This window comes from Triturus cristatus, chromosome 1_1, assembly GCF_964204655.1.
Source record: "Triturus cristatus chromosome 1_1, aTriCri1.1, whole genome shotgun sequence".
Classification (NCBI taxonomy): domain Eukaryota; kingdom Metazoa; phylum Chordata; class Amphibia; order Caudata; family Salamandridae; genus Triturus; species Triturus cristatus.
Window position 1 is genome coordinate 663,458,793 of NC_140579.1, and position 18,867 is coordinate 663,477,659.

An 18,867-nucleotide genomic window follows, 5' to 3' on the forward strand; every position below is an offset into this window, starting at 1 on the left:
GCTTGGAAAGTGAAAGCGTGCTTGGCGTGCTGAATGTTGCAGGAAAGCAAGTTATGAGTGTAGTAGGAGAAACTCATTAAAGAAGATAGTGCTTACAGACTTAATAAGACAAACTGTGTAACAACAGAAGTAAAAGGGCCAGTCCTCATGGGAGGTTACAAATGAAGACAAGGCGGTACTAAGGAGGGACTAACAAGCCTATTAACGAATCAGAAGCCAGCATTTACAAAGGACAATGATACAAGCCAATAATAAATATGGGCGGGGAGTCGTTGGAGCTTCAAATCCATAATTGTACACAGCATGCATTGCGGTGCAGCGCATAAGCTGCCCAGGCTCGACCTAACAACATCAATCAGCAGCCCGGCGAAAAAGGCACCAGTAGACTTCTGGTGACATGGCAGGCAGAGACCCACAGTCATTGCTATGGCACTAGAAAACAGGGTTGCTTAGGCCAGAAACACAATAGTCAGAGGTCAAATTAGGCCAGTACATGGAAGCATAAGACCCATGTCACCTCACAGAGGGCTGGAACTAAACTTATACAACATACCTCAGAGCACAGGTTTGGCCCGAAGAAGATTTCTCTGTCGTTAAATTTGAAGGATCTTGGTACATGTAGCAACTGGATTATCGTAAGAAGGACTGCGTAATATTTAAGCCCTTTAGAAGCTGTAAGTTTAACGTAAAACGTGTAGGCTGTGGCTGTATTGCATATGATGGACTTGTTTTTAATAACTTATGTTTTTTGATCCTTGAACTTTAAAAGATTGGACTGTATAAGGAAAACATCCGTGAACGACAAAAAGTGTTTTTTATGTAAAAGAGTTTATAAATGCGGACTATATGTCTTTGGAAAGTAACGAACAAAAAATGTTTCAGATATTTTTTCAATAACAGCCATTAAAAATGAAAAAATGATGAATGCTCTATATATAGTGATTGTTAATGAATAGAGGTTGGCTCCCTACCAACAAATGACGTTGTGTTTCCTCATTAGACACACAAGCTATATGATTAGCATTTGCAAAAATCATGGTAGTAAAACGATAATTAGCTTGCCAAAATGCATTTCTCTTTCGAACTCAAAGGCTGCACCAGTGTCACTCAGGTAAAGGACCAATGTGCCTGTACAGAAATGAGGATGGCCGATAATTGTACTGAAGTAGCCTATTGTTCAACCTGTACATAAAGCTTACAATTATATAGTTAAGAGCAGTACACCTCCTTGTTGCTTTAGTAATGATCCAAGCCTCTCCAATGAATGTACTCTACAGTAATTTGGGAGAATGTGCGAATTGTGTCTCATCTCCCTCAATTGTGGCTCCTAGCTCCGGTACAGAGACATTTTGCTATCCTCTGTGGGTCGGTCTTAAACACTTGTTGTGTGCCCCAACTCGCAGACCATCAAAGTTGGCTTGCACAAAACGGATTGTTGAAGTAAACCAAGATGGCCGTCATCAAGTGGCCCAGAACTCCAACTCCCACTTGAGGGGCAGGTGGTACAGTGCACTGCTATGGTCATGTAGGCAGGGTATCATTGGGCACTGGCTGACATCTCCACCGTTAAGAAAGTATAGTTTACTGACCTGTCACTCGTGTAGTGCTTTTACCTATCGCTAATAAAAATGAATGCATCTTGTAATTTTTTCTTTGTCTTTCAACAAATTAAAGAAATAAGAAATTGGCTCCAAAGCGAAAACTCTGCCCACTTTCGTGATCTTCAACAGTCAATTTCCTGTTTTTTTCCGACCATACCTAAATGCTTTGTTGACACTGGCTGGGTGAGTTTTGGTTTACACATTGCTGCTTTGGTGGTGATGCTTGTCGGCTCCATACGATGGTGACCTTGTACTGGTAAAGGTGTATATGTTACTGGATCATCAACTGACATCGAGTTGGCGGGAAGGAAGCGAGCTCTACTCTATTTACAGGTCTTTTCTTCCCCCTTACTGCAGCATCCCTTTACATATATGATTCTGCAAGTGCAGCGTGGAACTGCAGTACATCACACAGTAACACAGATTACTCAAGTGAATAGTAACATCTGGCTTAAGCTGTTGAGGGTAGTATGTTGAACTGTGCTGCCTCTGTGATATGTGCAACCCCCCCCCCCCCCTGAAACCATGTAACTGGTTGATGTGAAAAGAAAGTGTTCTGAGCCAAAGCTAGCATTTCCCCGGTAGGCAAGCAATGCAATCACACCACAGCCATTCAATGTTGCTTTTCATGTCTGTAATGTATACTGCGTGCAAAGTCAGCAATACGACTCTGCTGCCTCTGGCTCCCCCCTCCACTCTAGACACGCTCACCATCACTCTTTGGTACACACAACACGCCGAGTGACACAGCATCTTAAATGCACAGTTGTGAGCCTTCTCAAAAGACGCCAACCCACTAAAACAGCGTCACCCGCCAGTAGCAAGAAGAAAGGGGCCAAAAGAAGTGACCACATCACACCCATTTTATCCACCCTCCGTTGGCTTCCCATAGAGGCAAGATCTATCTACAAGACTGCCTGTATCACCCACAAAGCCTTGCACTCATCCTCCCCTCGCTACCTGGCGGATAAACTGAAACTCTCTGGTGGCTCCAGACCATCACGGAATGCAGAAAATGTATTGCTTGAACCTCCCACTTTCAAGAAGGAAAGATCCATGGCCCAATCCTTTTCAGGCAACGCGGTGAGAATTTGGAACTCACTTCCGCCTCAGCTCTGGACCACCACCTCTTCCCAGGCCTTCAAAACTGACCTCAAATCTCTCCTCCTTCAAAGACACTTCCAAATTTAATTCACGCCCTATATTTTCTGAAGGAAGTCCTTCCATTATAGGAAATTCTGTTCTCCATGCCTATAGAAGTGCCCTCTCAGTGTGTTTTGTGTTTTGAGTGTCTGCCATATATTGCAGTATTATACTTTTACTTGTATTTTGATCGCTTTTGTAACTTGCACACATGTCACTTTCTCCTTTTGTAACGTATCGTATGCTACCTCTTGTATTTGGTTTGCTTTTGATACATGCACTACGGCCACCACTGCCTCATGTAACGTAACTTTTGTTTTAGTGTTCTGAGTGTCGGCCATTTATTGCAAATTTTTGTCTTTTTACCTCTACGTGTACTTTGTATGCTCTTGTAACCTGCACACGGCACTTTTTCCGTTTGTAACGTATCGTTTGCTACCTCTTGTATTTTGCTTGCCCTTGATACTTGCACAATTGTCACTACTGCCTCATGTAACGTACCATTTGATTTTGTAACATGCTCACTTGTATTTTTGCTCCGTATGTATCATTACTGCTGCTATTGTGAAGCGCTCTGACACCTTCGGGTAAAGTCCGCGCTATATAAAAACGCATTAAATAAAAAAAAAAAAAAAAAAAAAAAAGGTAAGGCTGCGTGTGACTGTTGGTGTAATCACTTACGGGGCATAGATGACGGGTGCAGTCAAGCAGCCATGTGCAATGGTGAATTCGAATGTATCAGTACTGTCTTCAGATGCTGGCGTGGTAAATTATGGTGTATGCACAAAGCATTTCTGGCACTGACTGATTGAAATGAGAGCAAATCGTATCTTTGGGCAGTACCGAATATCTCTTTGGCAGGTCTGCAATGTGTCATACAATATGCCGCCACAAGGTGGTGAAGAAGGGCAAAGCAAGATGCGTGCTTTATTTTCCCAAGCCTTAAACCAGCAATTACACTGGATTTACCACCAGCCAGAGCAAACCTCATGTATACCGGTGGCACAGTAAACCACTGTGGCACAACCTACTTCAGTATCCCCATACAGCAAGCCCCTTGACTTGCCATAAAAGCCTTGCACAAATAAATTAGGGGTGTGTGAAACTCATATAAATTACTTTTGCGTAATTGTGGAAAATTTCGTTAAAATTATGCAAGACAAAAAATATTATAGTGAACATGCATTCTCGCCTCAAGCACTTTGCGCAAAAATAAAAAATAAAAAGCACAAAAAACCCAACGGATGTTAACAAGAGTCGTAAACATTCTGTCATTTTTGAGGAGGGATTTTTATCTGCGCAACCCCTATTTACACGAAATTGCGTGTAATTTAGCATAGTTTCACAGATTACACCGGTGTATTGAAATTTCGGCCAGGCTTAAAATAAAACTGCTTCTCAAATGGCAAGTGCTTTTCACTAAAGCATCTTCTGCTATAACTGAGATTCAGCCATAAGGGTAAAGTTAGTGCTAGTGACTTCTCAGTCGTGGCTGTACCAAATTCCTAAAATTAAACCCAAACTGTAACGGGATGTGAAGCGCTCCATTACAGCTAATGTGGCATTAACAGCTATGCTCGGTATCGACCCTTCCTCAACTTTTGGCCGCGCTGTCAGTGTCTTTCTTGATTTCGCAAGGCACTGCATGGATTATAGTGATAACCACTATATTTTCTGGGGTGATGGGATGTATTTTGCATGCTCGGTGATTGCTTCTTAATTAAACAAGCATTGGCCGCGCAGCCGTACAAGTAACGGCCCTGCGGCCCTGAAATCAGAAGTGATCGTGATAGCGAGGACGGCAGATGCGCTCTGCGCGCGCAGCAGTGATCGCGCTGGGAGGCAGATGGCCGCGAAAGTGAAAGTGATGGCGTTGGCAAAAAAGCGTGGCGAGAGATGCGCTTAATGAGCATGAAGAAGAAAGCCTCTGCTCGTAAGCGCGCGCCCGTGCACAAGCATTGGCATAGCCAATAGGTCTCGCTGTTGGGACCTTTTAAGTATTTAGTTATGCAGCACAATATCCTTGGTGCAACAACATCAGCTGTTGCATGGCTAAACACATAAGGTCCCAAAGGCGAGACCTATTGTCTATGCCAATGCTTGTTTGTTATGGTTGGCGATTTTATCTGAATAGCCTATTTTTAATGAAGTTAAGATGTGAATGTATGCATTTTCAGAAAGTTTATCAGTAAGAGTCTGTCAAAGACGTCTGCCTCGCTTATTGATTGAAATGTCATACTTTTGAAATGTCACCTGTTTCGATTACTGATCCATGCACAACATGCCACTGAGCGTTCCTAGCCTTGTATTCTCAAATTGCAAATGTCTAGTTATTTCTTTAGAGCTTCAGGCATTAGTCCGTTTTGATTTATTTTTTAAATTTTGACAGATAGGTTGATGTGCTTAGGATCACACCATGTGTCACATGTAAAAATCAGGTTGAGAAGCCTGGTCTCCTGGATCTAGAATCATCTTTATATCACAAGACTACACCCCCTCCTTTGCTGGAAGCATCCCAGGTTGTTTTCTACCAGCACAGAATCCCTTCTAATGAAGGCCTGGCACAGACAAGGGTATTTTGTTTACTGGGATTCTTTGCCCGTCGCCACCTTGGCATGGCCCTCCTGGCCACAGACTGGCACACTGTAGCAGGGATGTCACGTCTGCATTACCATCCAAACCAAGAAAAAAATGAAACTCTTAAAGCTGCATGCCAATGCGCTGTAACTTGTACAATACCCCTACCCAAGGCAGAAGCCAATTCTTGGTAACTGACCATAAAACTGGCGTCACATGAGGCTGAAGTCTGCAAACCCCAGGTTTGATTTGGTTAGCCCAGATCAGGAACATGGCTAGAGAACGCCAAACTAGCTTTGAAACGATAATATTTAAATTAATCTGCTCTCGTGCTGTAGAAGGAACTAACCACATGTTACAAACGTATTCACAGCGACCTTCATAAACAGCAGAGCTATCTCTCTCTACGATCGCATCTTCTAGGGTCAGGACAGAGATCTCTCAGCCTTATTGAGGCCGTACATATACTATTAATGTATTTCTTATGCCACATAACTACCCTTCAGATTACACTGATGTGGCAAGCGAATGTAGAGGAATCCAGACCACAAAGACCTTCGAGGCCCTGGCAAAGAGTTGAGATAGCTCACATAATCCAGCATCTATGTCTTTTTCTAACTCAAACTAATTAAAAGGGTCCGGAAATGCTGCTATCGGTGTTAGTGCACAGTGTCACTTTCCAGTTGCTCGTTGCTGTGTTCAGACATTAACCCTGTTCACCTAATGCTAATCAGGTGAAACATTTGCCCCAGAAGTGTTAACATTGTGAAAAAACCCACAAAATAGCGAAGTAATACTGCCAGAAATGTATTTGCTGCATAAATTTCGCGCTTCATGCCGCATAATTTTGTCTCTCTCTACCATATAATTCGAGGGACTGTGCATTATTTGCCACCAAATGCAGCAGTTACAGCTAGCTCTACAAAGTAACTCCAGGCTCAGCAGAGTTGCAAGTCCGCTAGCAAAGCACTTCAAAGCCTTGTCCGGGGTAGTGCTTTGTAAATCTACAACATAATACGATAGCGAAAAGGATGAAGGTGAACCTGCAGCTAATGCGGGGCTGTACATTTATGAGGAAAATGTCAGATATGTGGAAACCTGGCGCTACACAATGTCTATTGCCAGATATAATGGTAGCCCTTCTGGAGGGAAGAAAGGAATGCTCACACCTCGTTCAGCCAACTTCCATCAGTCCATCCCCCCTGTATGGTATTTGAGATAAGAAAGCCCGGCTTCTTTGTACACGCCGAGCAACTGATGTGTTCAAGAGCCCTGAACAGCTGCTCCCAGCCTGCAAGGCTTCACCTGCAGTCTGGCCATGTGTGGCTCGGATCCCGCCTCCGGGTCTCAGGCAGGAGCAGGGATGTGAAAAACGGACTCCTGAACTGCTCTGGAAATTACAGTCACAAAACAAACGCCTTAACATGCGAAAGCACCAAGTGGGACCAAAAAAACAACAAGCATTGGCCGCGCGGCAGTAAAAGTTACGCCGCGCGGCCGCAAAAGTGAAAGTGATCTCGATCAAACATCAAAACGGCCGTGCCGCCGCTAAAGTGAAAGTAATCGCGGTAAAACTGGCGCACGCGCCCGCGCACATTCGTAGCTCTAGGCTGGCCTGGTAGCACTTTTTGGAGCCCTCTCAATAAGTCTCACCAGACCAGCGCATGCGCTGGGTCAGGCGAGACCTAAAAAGGGCATAGACTGTATACACCTCAGTAAAAAGAGAAATACAGTGAGAACATACCAGCCTCGTACAATGTCAAAAGCATCATAGATATAGAGGTGCTATTTCCACTCAAAGTCAAGAAAATGAATAAAAGAAGACATATTAAAGAAGAAAAAGGAAAAGAGTATATATAGAAAGTAATGTAGGGAGTATGTGAAAAATGAAAGTAATAAATAAATGTCGTTTTTTGAAATACCTGACACAAATCGCATGAACGTAGTAAATGCTACATAGAAAGTGAAAAAATGTAAAAAAGAATTGTAAGAAAAATTATCCTTAAAAAATCTAAGACTAAATGAGAGAATATGAGAGATCATACCACTCTTACCCCACAGCCGGTGATAATTCCAACCCGGCTGGGTATATGAATCACAAGTGGAAAAGGAAAATTAAGTCAGTCAAGGTTTACGAGTTCAAGGGTAATCTAAAAAGCAAAAAGGAAGAGTAATCAAAAAACCAGGGAATAATAAATGTGTCAGGACATTGAAAACCAAAATGTTAAGAAAGAACCACCAATCGTGATCCTAATAAGAGGCCATAACAAAGACTCTCACCGGCATAAAGCACGAATTCTATATAAAAAGATGGGGACAGATATGGTCTAAAAAGATTTATGAAAGATAAACTTGTCAGTAACTAAAGTGCAAAGTATGAGACCAATGGTGTGACAAGCATATTAAAAAAACCTGTGAAAGCGTGTAGAGCTAAGTCTCACCTTGATTACCCACACAACTGAAAGTTGTGCCGCCAGTAAAAGTTTGAACAAATCACGAGAAAATTGACTGTGAAAAAAAGGTGTAGAGACAAAACGTATTAAAGCCAGAAACCTCATAGCACCAATTTGGCAGTAATTGATGTTACTAACCACTAAAGAACATGGGGAATTCACTTACTAAATAGACGTAAATATGGTATCCAAGGAGTAGTCATCAGTTGAAGCAAAGAGCCCAGACACGAGTGTGTGTGTAAGGACTCAATCTAAAACGAGAGGAAACAGACAAGAAAGGCAAAAAGCCCGGTTCAAGGTCATGAGCTACGTATATGTGCCACATGAAAATAAATGTGACACCCACACTCATGTCGTTATAAATAGGAAAATGTCAGGACAAAAGAAATAAACCAGCATAAAAACTCACTGTCAGAGCAGCAGTTCACGCGTCCTAGCGGCGCCTGTGTAGGCGAGAAGTGTCATCGGGTGCGTATCTCCCCGGAAATAGTATAAGAAGTGGCGCCAGTCTCAACAACTAGACCGCGTCTCTATCTGATAGTTTGTCACACACCGGAAATCATTCTTTCAGTGATTCCGGACAGTTCGAACCAGTAAAAGAAAATAGCCTGAAAAGAATAAAAAACACCACAACAATCTAATGCAAACAAAAAACTAATACCTAGAAAAAGTGCAAAAGGCAAGAAACGAAAAATAAATGCCGAGAATAAACCATGGAAATAGTGGACAGACTAAGTAAAAAACTACTACCGGGTGAAACCACAAAAAACAGAATAAGCAGAAAAACAGAATACAAAAAAAAGAAGAGTAAATTCAGAAATGTAGTAGAAAGGGACAGGAGCAAACGAAAACCAAAATAATTTAACTGAAATGCAAATTAGAACATCACCAATAAGAGAAAATAAAATAATTAAATAACATCTTATACAAAATGATAAACACAACAAATGGCTATTAACATATATACAAAATTAGAAGATAGATAATGAGCAAAACATTGATTGAATGGCAATATTGACATTTTAAACAGATATAACAATTGGATATTGTTCATGATGAGAAAATGGAACAGTAATTGTTCTTGACATGTTACAGGTTTAAAGTCGTGATCTTATCAAGAGTGGAAATGAGCAATCCATTAAGTAATTAACAGAGTTCATACAGAGTGTTTAGGTATGGCACAAAAAATTGAACCAATCAATCTAAAAGCACCTACACATAGTTATGGCCAAACCAGTACAGAGAAAAGTGAATCTACCATTACATATGTAGACAAGAACTTGGATTAGCTCACAATATGTATATTCATTTTTTCTCTTGAAACAGGTACATCAGACCATTAGCCCAGGAAATATTGCATTTCGGAATCATAATTGAGACCATGTTCAACCGTCTGGAGGCGCATGATCCAAATTGCCTCAGACCTCCTTAGTCGCAGTTCTCTGTTGCCACCCCGTTGCCCTTGATCAATGGTTTCAATCCCAAAAAACTGGAAGCCCTTGCGTGAGCTTTGTGAGGGACATGTGGCTGTATGTATCGCTACAGGATATCTTGCATCACATTGGTGTATAGCCCTCGCATGCTCCCCAATTCTTTCCTTCAGTGCCCTGATAGTGCTGCCCACATATTGTTTGCCACATGTACATTCAATGATATAGACAACATATTTAGTCGTACAGTTGATGTTCGACCTGATCACATATGACCTCTTGTTATGGCCTTGAAAGTTCTTGGTCTTGTGCTTGGCCCATTTACAGACCCCACAGCAGCCACACTTGTGAAAACCAAGAGTAAGTGGGGTGAGCCATGACTGTCTACTCTGGGACCTGGGTACAGTGGGACTCAATCTGGTGCGTAAAGTGTTGCCACGTCTAAAGGTGATTTGTGGGTGATTGGTAAGAAAGCCTCTCAGGGAAGTGTCAGTCTGTAAAATGCCCCAATGCTTATTGAGTCTTTTTCTGATGGTGTGACTAAGGTCATTAAAGTCTGTAACCATGTGTATACTTTGCTTGATAATAGCTGTTTTATTTTTTCTAGGAAGTAAAGTGTCTACCCGATTCACCCTAGAAATCCTATTTGCGGAGCCAACACACCCTTTTATCCTTCTGATGATGCATAAATGTGTTTGCTTCATTTGAATAATAATGACACCTCCGCTTCAAACACCGGCATTAATTTCAATTGGTGGTGAGGTCATCATAAATGTTCACATTTCGTATCCCGGGTTGTTAATAAGCAATGTTTTTTGTTGAACTCTAGCGCCTATAATTTCTTTTTGGCAGCGCTACATGTTAAGACCTTTCATTTTGTTTAAACTGCTACCTGAAAACTTGCTTTTGCTTTTATTGAAAGATGATGCTGACCTTGCGATTTTATTCCTTGGTATACATTAATTTTTATAGAGATCTTTCCTTTATTATGCATAAATATGGTCTAAGGGGCTCATTTGCAGTTCGGCTGCCATATACACAGGGCTGCAGAGGCACTATCCTTACTACTCCAGCCGTGGCCGAACCATCAATATTTCTTTGTCTTATACAGCGCGAACTTGGCCCTAGGGCATTACAGCGCTTTACATGAGCACCAGATTACATTACACAAGGTTAGATACATTTTTTAAATATTTTTTTTTATGCACAGGGAGATAAAGGGATTTTCCCAGAATCACGGGATATTGAGCAGACGGCGGAACTCGAACCTGGTACACCTGTTTCAAATTTAGCAGCTCTGGCTGTTAGGCCACATCTCTACATGGCTGCTCACTGGGCGGATTTTTCCCCAAAGCACTCTCGCCTCCAAAGTGCAAGCTCCTCTGGAGAAAACATACAGACCCTCAAAGAGGGGCCCATCGTCGGAAATGGCATAGTCAATGTCACCCATTTAAAAGCAGACCCATCCCACCCCTCAACACCGGTTCATCTTCGATTATCAGAGAGCCCATGCACTGGAAGTTGCTTCACAATGCATGGGTAACTATAAGGACTTTTTCAGTTTGAGACAGCCAAGGTGTAGGAGGGGTTGTCTAATGCAGAATTACAGTGCCAGCAGCCATGTCCTTAGGCCATCAAATACCCCCTCTTCCTGCGTCAGGTCCAAAACCAGTGCCGTATTAACGCATGAGCACGCTGGGCAGTTGTCCGGGGCCCCACGTGCATAGGGGTCCCATGCAGGCCAGAATTTAACACTAATTATCCGTCAAAAATGTGTATTCCCATGAGTGGTTGTGTAGGTAGGGCCCAGTGCACTGCTTTGCCCGGGGGCCATAAATGCTAAGACGGCCCTGTATACAATGACTTTCTGGTAGCTGTAGTCCCTCTTCTCTTTCTCGCGTATTTCCGACAGAAGAGCGGAACTCTCGTTTTCAGTGCTCTGTTTCCGTCCGGAATTTTGTCTCTGCTGCTCAAGTGTACCCTGGTTCTGGTCCTCCCGCCAGCAACGCTTGCTGTACTCATGGCCTTCAACTTCGGGGCTGCCGCTCCCGCAGCCAGCGCCACCCCGGGTATTTGCATTTTGGTGTGGTACAACAAAAATGACATCCTAGTAAAAAGCAAAACAAGGCACTCCGACCAGAAGGAGAGAGTCACGGAATGTGAGTGTGAGGACCGGATTGTAAAGGGGAACCTTTGTGAACTGACCTCGCCTGGTGGTTGTTTCTCCTGGACCCTTCTGCAGCTCTGCACGCCACGCTTGCTGAGGGACAGTAGCAGGGCTGCGAGCGGAGCTGCAGGGACTCCGTTTCCCAGGAGTCCCTGCCTGGCCAACCTGCTACACCTGGCCCGCTCTCCCTGCTTGCCACGCCCCCGCGCACTCAGTGGGATTTAAGCTCCTCTTTTCCTCTGCCCGGCGGGAACCTTTGTGAACTGACCTCGCCTGGTGGTTGTTTCTCCTGGACCCTTCTGCAGCTCCGCACGCCACGCCTCGCCGGACCCGCTGCGCGGGTCCCGATTCGTTGAGGGAACCTGCAAGTGGGGGTCCCGGACTTTGTGCTGTCATCTGGAGGTCTGTTGGGGCTTGCTGAGGGACAGTAGCAGGGCTGCGAGCGGAGCTGCAGGGACTCCGTTTCCCAGGAGTCCCTGACTGGCCAACCTGCCAAACCTGGCCCGCTCTCCCTGCTTGCCACGCCCCCCGCGCACTCAGTTCGATTTAAGCTCCTCTTTTCCTCTGCCCGGCGGGAACCTTTGTGAACTGACCTCGCCTGGTGGTTGTTTCTCCTGGACCCTTCTGCAGCTCTGCACGCCATGCCTCGCCGGACCCGCTGCGCGGGTCCCGCTTCGTTGAGGGAACCTGCAAGTGGGGGTCCCGGACTTTGTGCTGTCATCTGGAGGTCTGCTGGGGCTTGCTGAGGGACAGTAGCAGGGCTGCGAGCGGAGCTGCAGGGACTCCGTTTCCCAGGAGTCCCTGCCTGGCCAACCTGCTACACCTGGCCCGCTCTCCCTGCTTGCCACGCCCCCGTGTGTGTTTAGCAGTACCAGTCAGCCGCTGCACGGGAGCGCGCGGGAGCGTCCCGGGAGAAGCCCGGGACAAGGGCGGGACCGTTTGTGGCCGTCCGGGGCTGGCCAAGGCTGGGCTGGGCCTCCCCCCTGACATCATTGTTTGCTTTTGCAGGTACAGAGGGGCATATTATTATTGTTAACATCTGCCCTCCTGTGTAGCTCGTGTTAATGTCTACCTGTTCAGGGAGGAGCTTGAGAGGGGGGGGGGGGAACCTGTCGCATCACAGGCACTATGGATCAGTTCATAGAGAAGGAAATTGAAATGACAGAGGGGCGCCTTTCCCATGAACACCCTCCGTCCAAAAGGTCCTCACTGGGCTCCTTGGCGCTTGTTCCCTCGCCTGTATGCAACCCCGGTCCCCTGTTAACTATCTCCCCCCCACTAGAGCATTCACGGGTTTCATCTCTGAGGGCTAGTGTAGTTAGGCTGGAGAGCCTGGCTGCCATATCCATATCTACTCCTACTGATTGTATTGGTTCCGACTTACGGCCTTGCGAGTTTACTGTCCCTACACCCTGCCCTATTACTCTTATTACTCGAAACAGTATCTCCGAGCCACCTGACTTGCCTCCGTCGGCCTCTAAGAGTTCAGCTCATACCAAAAGGAAAAGGATTGCTAGCCCGAGGAAAGGCAGCTTTCCAAAACTCTATAAGAGACCGAGGAAGGAGGGTATCAGGGCAGGTGGAACTAAAGCGGGTGTGGGTGAGGGGCTGGGCACGAAAAACCCCGGGAGGGGTAAGGGGGGAGAGCATTCTGGCAATATAGTGGAGAAAATATGTGTAGATCTAACATCAGACTGCCTTGTAGCTCCATCTAATGATCCTCTTACAATTGTACAAATAGAGGAACTAATGATATCACTGCTGTCCCCGGTTGTAGAGAGAGTTAAAGGGTCGGGAGAGAGGCTGGATAGGTTTGAGCAGGCAACTCTGGACACATTTTTTTCTCTAAAATCCCTCATTAAATTGCATTCCAGAATTAGGGAGGATGGACAGGGAGGGGAAACTGGCGCCCGGGTGATTCCCGCATCCCCACAGGCCACTCCTACTGCTTCTAATACGGCACGTACTGTAAATGTGATGGCAGTGGCAAATGCCCCTGCTGTCCATGTTGCGGTTCCTTTAGGTAGTGCTAGTCAAGCAGGGCTGGCTGCTCCAGTTGTCTTAGCACAACTGAATGTACCCAAGCCTCGTACTGCCCCGGTCAAGAAGCCTACTCGGGCTGAGTTACCCGGTAGGAAGGGTCCTGTAAAACCGAAGGGAACTGCGAATGGCAATGGCGCTGAACAAGCCCATCCAAGTAGAAATAGTATTAATCTCCCAAAAGCGTCCCAGCTAGAAGCACCGCCCCCCAAAGCGGCCCTAAAAATTCCACCTGTGAATTTGCCCCCAGAGTGCCACCCGTATGTCGTCATACTCACAAACGTACCCTGTCTGAAGGATGATCACTATGAATCCCATCAGGCACTAAAAAACAAAACCCTGCACTGGTTAAAGATTAACAGACCTCTACCTAGGGATCCAGATGGGCTGATCCTAGGAGTGAGAAGGGTAGGGTGGGTAGGTTATGGACATAAGCATCTAGATGGAGTCTGTGTGGTGGTAAATTTCAAAGACAGTAGGGTCGCCCAAACGATCTGCAACCAGAAGCATGGTACTGGGGGAGCTGGCATCGGTGTGGTAGATTTAACCTATTTCTACCCAAGGCCTGTAGCAAACTATAATGGTACTCATTTAAGTGGGGGTTGGAGTAACAATTTTTCTTACTTTGATAACCCTTTCTCCCCCCCCATTCTACCAACCAGTAGCCTGGCCTGGATATCATGGGAGGTTGCCTGGATATTGAACCGATACCTGTCCTGGGGTGGCCGGGTTCCTAAGTCTAGGTTACGCCCCTGAGTCATACGAGTTGGGTAAAAGTACTACCATCCCTCCTTCACCACCAGATGAAGCCACCCACCTAGCGCAGGTTATTGACCTGCCTGTAGGGGGCCAATGTGGGGGCAGTGGACTAGGGCTAATAGATGAGACGGAGGGGACACCTAGCCCCGAGGGGAGCCGGCTGTGGCAGATCCAGACCTTAGGATTTTGAGCTGGAATGTTGCGGGCATCTCGCGGAAGCTGGGCCTACCTGACTGGAATGCTCTTGTGGAGGGTTACTCTATTTGCATTTTCCAAGAAACATGGTGTAGGGAGCCCTGCCACAAGGTAGGTTATTCATCTTATTTTGTTCCCGCTGTAGCCCCCTCTTCAGGGAAGGGACGCCCCTCGGGAGGTCTTCTCATATGGGTTGCTGTCTCACTTGATTGTCAGGTGGTTCAGCATTGCATCAACTCACCCGATCTTCTTAACATCTCAATAAAGGGTGCACGGGGTGGCCTGATTTTGGACATCTTTAATATCTATGCTAGAGGCACGAAGGGCGGTTTACAATCTCCCATAATAGCTCTATTAGAAGGCTCGCTTAGGCAGCGTCCCAACAAATCTCGCGTCCTGGTGGCGGGAGACCTGAATTGTACGTTTGAGCCCTTGGGCCTGGACAAAATATTGGGTATTGATGAGGAGGACTCCAGGAGAGGGATTCCTGCCCTAGCCTTGCCCCCCATTAGGAGGTGGACCCAAGTGGCGGTACAGATTAATTCCCTAAACTTGGAAGTTGATGTAGGAGAGTAGGGTCTGCAATCCTATGATCACCCAGATTTTTTTGCTTTTGCTTCATTGGTTTACGACTTTCTCCGGCTGTGGGCCTGCCAATCAGACCCACAGCCTAGCTGTTCTCTCTCGAAATTAACACACATGTACGTTAGGTGCATCCACTAATTGGAACTGGGCCGCCTTGTCAGTCCCTGTCTCAGCATACCACAGGTATCCAGGGCATCGGTGTACCCAGGGCCTACCAGGGGCTGAAGCATGTATTATGCCACCCCTGGAATGGCCGCCCAAATCTGACACAACTGGCTGCACGACAGCTGGGGCCACGTGGTGTAATCACCCGTTGCTGTAGGTGTAGTATTCCTACACCTAAACCCTAACATGGACACATGGGTTCCTATCAGTCACTCCTATGGCAGGCCTTATCAATCCTGAAGGCAGAGTGCAGGGGATCATGTGGGACGGTGCTCTGGCGCGAGCTGAGCCCGTCGACGGCTTGTGGAACCAAGTCCTAATAGCCGTTCCATGGTGACGCGGGCCAACTACTTTTAATGCCTTATAATCCTAGCGGTTATTTGCTAACTTTGGCCTCGCATCACCTACACATGTCGAGTAAGGTGTCATACGAATGGGAATACGAACCCCTCGCCAGTCCGGGTGACGGGGTTGGCATTCCCCCCCTTTTAGAGGGACACGACATGGAAGTAACCTTGAACCCCGGTTAAAGTTGACTCAAGCCTCAGCATCACAAAATGGATGCTGCCACCAGACACAAGTCTGACCTCCCGCTGCTGGGGGACCTTCCAGCAAAGGGAGCTTGGACAAAGGGTTTCCTGTCGAGGGCGGTGTTAGCACCGTCCCAGACAGGGTTTGTGTATCCCAGGTGGGCAGGGCTGAAAGGAAGGTGACTACAAGTGGCACCCCGGTGCTCACTGTGCATAGCCCGGCTCAAACCAGTTTCGGGGGCACACCGGCCCCTGAGCTGGCGCGAGGCCGGACAAAGGATAGGGGTGTAACCACCCCCCTCCTGGCTCCACCCATAGGTAGAACCTAGTCACGGGCCAGCCCCTTTTCTTAGAATAAAGGTAGGAGCGAGTCCCCTTCCCAAATTGGATAATCAGATAATCGGATACCTCCGAATCACGAACCACTTTCCACGAAAGGAACTCTTGACTATTTCTGAAGACTCTCCCTTGTGGCTAAGGAGTAGCCACCCTGCACCAGCAGGCACCACCTAAGCGCTTGCGGTTTGCTGTAAGTCTCTCCTACGGATCAAGACTGCCCAGCTCGACGAGACCCGAGTTCCCTGCCATCTCTGACCTTTTACCTCCCTCATCAGCTCAGCTGAGAGTCGTAGGTGTGACGAGACCTGCGGGACCGGCTATCTTCAGGACCTGCACGACGCTTATCTAGCACGCCCACCGAGGGACCCTCGAGTGAGTGCACCTAGGGTTTGAGAAACCCTAAACCCTGAGCAGCTCCAGCATCGAAGTCTGTCTCCCCAGCATCCACGAGATCTGCGTGGGGGGCCCTTCCGCTCCTTGCTGTTCACCGCGTTGTCCGACCACTTGCCGACCGGCTTGTGGCCCGCTTCACGACGCACCACGTTTTGTTTCATCACTAGTCTGGTTGCCCCAGACTGGCTCTTGCTCCCCTTCAACAGAGGAGTACCCCGGACCCTCCTGGTCCACTCCCGACGCCATCTTGACTCCCCCGCTTGGGTGGCCACTGCCAAGATCCGCTGCCCCTTCCTGGGCCCAGCATCATCGACAGTAGACACCTTCGTGGGACAGCTCGCCCTCCATCCTGGTCGCCACCGCGCCTCCTGGTCCGAGGAACAGCCGAGTCCGACGTCACCCACTCACCTGGTCGAGGTGACTTCCGCCGGTACCCTCCTGGTACCCACACGATCGCTGGCTAGCGGTTGAGAACTGAGTCCCCTCTGCTTTCAGGTTTCCTTCACCACCGATCCAGGCTTGGATCGCTCTGAACATCGTCACTGGTCGCCTGCCAGCAACTTCTTCTTTCAGGCTCCTGAGACTACACGAGGACTCCCGACATCTTGACGAACTTCACGCAGCCGCAGCCTCCGGGCTAGGTAACTCGAGCATCTCGGTGCTCCATTGCAGGTTCGCTCTACAAGTGTCCAGTTCCTTTTTCGTTTAGTCCCACTGATCGGATCACTCCAGGATCCGTATCTCCAGACTCTAACCATTCGCATTTCACTGTTAGTGTAGGTGGTTTCTCGTGCCCCTCGGGCATTTGTGTAAATTGTGCAACTGAAGTATTTTCCTAAGAGTTTTGTAGTGTGCTTAGCTCCCTGACTCATAAAGAGCCAGGGTAGTCCTGTTATAAATAAATATCCTTTTATTTTCATAACAACTTGTGTGGTGTCCTTTCACTTGGTGTTCAAGGGGTATATGTGATGGTAAACAGCTGGCTTAACACGCCCTCTAGAGTTTAGCCTAAGACTGCTCGTATCCACGCTACTAGGATAGCTGGTCTAAAAGGTTGACTTACAACCAATCATCAATAAGGGTCGTTTGGAATGATACACAGTGATCACTAGAATAGTGAGCACTACATATCAGGCCAACTTCTCACATTGGTGAGCAGCGGTTGGGATTTGAGCTTGCTGTTGTTTTACCACACACGTATCCTAAGAATATCGCAGTGAAAGATCACATAAGTACCCAGGTACATATAACTTAACTTAGAATACTCCGAGTTCTACTGAACCGGCTGTTGTAGTGTAACAGGGCTTAGCACACCCTGACTACAACTCCTAGCAAGGGATCAGTAGGTAAACCCATAGTGTAGGTAGGTGCAACACTTACACCTCACTAGAAAAGCATGTCGATCCACGGAGAGTCTTCGCAGACTCCCTTAGTGGTCAGTGACCCTCCACAGGTCGTGTCACGATATGCAACTCTTAGCTTCAAGGAGATGCGACAACTGTGTGCCTCCAGGAAGCTAAACCAGGGTTCTAACCATACCATCGCAATACTGATAGGTCTCTTAGAGGCGTACGATGCTAGGAGGTCCTCTAACACAGGTCCCCCCAGTGCAGATGGGAACATGCCGCCCTTAGAGGGAACCCTCGGTGACCCGGACCTCGACCCTCACACAGAGGAGGAGGACGAGGACGAGTTATCGGGAGACGAGGCAGACAAAGGTCCAGCGGTAGTCGGCAGGCTTACAAGGACCAACTTAAGCAGGCATGAGAATGGAACTGGGGGAGCCCCGGGCCCACGCTCAAGCAGGCTTAACCTTGGGAACGGACGAGCTAGGTCTCTCTCCAGAGGCTCTGGCAGATCGGTTCATACACATGTCTCTCAGGCATCCTCTCAGAGAGGAATGACTTCCCCTCAGAGGAGGGAGCATGAAGCGAAGATGCGGGAGGTCAATCTGAGGATCGAGCGGGAAGAACTTGCCCTCGCCAAAGAAAGACTTGCCTTGGCCCGAGAACAGAAATTAAGTGGGTTAGATCCCACTGGTGGCAGCATTCTCCTTAGAGAGAAAGACAGGGGTATAGACACTAGACACCTGAGTAAAATCGTGCCCCCCTTTAAACAAGGGGACGACATCCACAAGTGGATAACTGCCTTGGAGAGGGCCTGCACTGTCCAGTGCGTCCCCCCAAGTCAGTGGGCAGCTATACTGTGGCTTTCCTTTGAAGGTAAAGGAAGGGACAAGCTCCTCACTACAAGAGCTGAGGATGCTAACAACTACCAGGTCCTGAAGAACACACTGATTGATGGGTTCGGCTTAACCACGGAACAGTACCGGGTGCTGTTCCGGGACACCCAGAAAATTCAGTCTCAGGATTGGGCTGACTTTGTCGATTGTGCCACTAAGGCTTTGGAAGGCTGGTTGCTGGGTAGCAAGGTTACTGATTACACAGGATTGTACAATCTTATCATGCGAGAACAGATTTTAAACAACTG

At 47.1% G+C, this 18,867-nt stretch overlaps 1 long non-coding RNA gene across 4 annotated transcripts in view; it reads right to left on the minus strand.

Annotated features, from left to right (window-relative positions):
• Nucleotides 1-8,271, minus strand: part of LOC146870822 (uncharacterized) — a 108,782-nt gene extending 100,511 nt beyond the window's left edge. For 3 of the 4 annotated variants that reach the window (XR_014979776.1, XR_014979768.1, XR_014979772.1), the window contains exons 1-3: nucleotides 8,184-8,271; nucleotides 7,941-8,025; nucleotides 7,763-7,829 (exon numbers count right to left, since the gene is read on the minus strand). This is a non-coding gene — a long non-coding RNA (uncharacterized LOC146870822). The remainder of the gene's footprint in view (nucleotides 1-7,762; nucleotides 7,830-7,940; nucleotides 8,026-8,183) is intronic. The other variant, XR_014979771.1, reaches the window with a different exon arrangement.
• Between the last annotated feature and the right edge of the window lie 10,596 nt (nucleotides 8,272-18,867).